General features: G+C 36.6%; 1 pseudogene; it reads left to right on the top strand.

Annotated features, from left to right (window-relative positions):
• The first annotated feature begins 321 nt into the window (after nt 1-321).
• Nucleotides 322-2,151, top strand: part of LOC102818031 — a 61,765-nt pseudogene continuing 59,935 nt past the window's right edge.

The raw sequence follows: 2,151 nt of genomic DNA, 5'->3' as shown, positions 1-2,151 counted from the left end.
ATTTTTTCATCTGAACATATATTCTTATACAAGCTAAATTTTGGATTTAAACAACTATTTATAGATACTTCTACATGAAAATATTGCCAAGTGAAAGGTGTTGTGAAAGAAAAAGATGCATGTATTTGTAATACAGTTTATAAATTTTTAAGCACACCAGATTTTTAAAATAGAATATTTTTTTTAACGTTGTGTATCAAATTGAGAGTCTCTGAGATGTGACCTGTATTATCTTTTATGCTACATGACACAAAAGAGACATAAGTAAACAAAGATGAAGAGACTTCAGAGCCACCAAGAAATAAGAAACATGAGCAAAGCATGTCCTTTGGTTGTGGGATTCCTGCTTTGAAAACCTCCCACGAGAAGACTCAGCCAAGACATGAAGAACTCCAAGGTATGGTAGTTCCACAGATGTTGAAAGAAGACAAGGGTCTTGTATTCAAACTGTGAACCAATAGAGAGAAAAATCCTTCCCCTAGAGCTTACAACCTGGATTCATACTATTAAGACTCCAAAATTGTGTGGCCAATATTTCTCTGTCAGTTTGTAATACTGTAGTGACTTAAGTGTTTATGAGATGCTGGAAACTTTGATATCAGTATTTTAAATACCAGCAAGGTTACCCATTGTATATAGGTTTTAACAGAACTTCCAAAAAAGAAAGTCTAAGAAGATTGAAAGGCAGACCACTTCTGAAAGATTAGCTACTAAAAACTTTGTGAATAGCCTCAGAACATTGTCTGACATAATTCTGGAAGATAAGATAAGTGTTGGATGGCACTCAGATAGGACTAGGAAAGAGTTGCCTCCTCAATGTAGAATTGACCTTAATGATGTGGACGGAGCAAAGCTTTTGAGACCTTCATTTGCTGATGGGACATAATTAAATATGGTTAGAAACAGCTGCAAATATTCATTAATAATTGGAACCAGCATGTACAAAATATGAATTTAGAAAATTTGAAAGTCTTCTAAAAATGAAATAGAACTCATAAAAGTCCGTAGAGTAGGCATTAGTAAGCTGCAATTATTAGGTATTGACCATTTTGAATCATGCTATAATATGATATACTATGCTGTGAATGACAAATTGAAGAGGAATGGCATTAGATTCATTCCCAAGTGGACCATCTTAAGATCTGTCTTGAAGTATAGGTTTGTCTGTGATAGAATAATATGCATATGCCTAAAAGGAAGACCAGTAAATACAAATAATTTTAAAATTTATTCACCAAACACTGAAGCCAAAGATGAAGAAACTGATTAATTCTATGAACTTCTTCATTCTGAAATTGATAGAACATGCAATCAAGATGCATTGATAACTACTGCTGATTGGAATGTGAAAGTTGAGAACAAAATGGAAGGATCAGTAGTTAGGAAATAAGGCCTTGGTGATAGAAATGATGCTAGAAATCACATGATAGAATTTTGAAAAGCCAAATGACTTATTCATTACAAATACCTTTTTCAACAACATAAATGACAATTATACATGTGGACCTCACTTAATGGAAGACACAGAAATCAAATTAAATACATCGGTGACAAGAGATGATATCATCAGTCAAAAACATGGCTAGGAGTAAAATGTGGGACAGACTAGTAGTTACTCATATTCAAGTTCAGATTAAAGCAAAGAAAAGTTAAACAATTCCATAGAGCCAAAATATTACCTTGAAGGGAACAAACAAGATGGCAGATCGGGTGGACATGTAGTAAAGAGCTCCGCAAACAACAACACAGAATACCCGACCAAGCAGGCTCAGGAGATGGTTCCAGAACTCTGAACCACATATAATGGAATATTTAGAAGGATGGAAGGCTTAAAGCTGGGGAATTTGTGGCAGAAGCAAGAAATCTATTGCTTTCTAGTCTGGGACGCTCGGCTGCTCCAGGAGCTGCCATCTAGGGTGAGTCCAAGCGGAGGAAGGATGGGAGCGGCCACAGAAGCCTGGAAGAACCGCTGAGATAAAGGTGTGGACATTATTTTCTTTTGGTAGCTGTTCATTGGTCCCTTGCTGTCTGTGCACCTCCATTCTGGTGACTATAGGGGTGTCTGAACTAGTGGGCACCCCAGCCCCACCCTCAGAGGGTTCTACTTCGCATTTGCACAGATCTCCTCAAAATTTAAAGAGACAGTTTCCA

Source organism: Chrysochloris asiatica, unplaced genomic scaffold, assembly GCF_000296735.1.
Source record: "Chrysochloris asiatica unplaced genomic scaffold, ChrAsi1.0 scaffold00086, whole genome shotgun sequence".
NCBI lineage: Eukaryota > Metazoa > Chordata > Mammalia > Afrosoricida > Chrysochloridae > Chrysochloris > Chrysochloris asiatica.
Note: the sequence above shows the minus strand (reverse complement) of the source record. Positions and strands in the feature narration are given on the sequence as shown.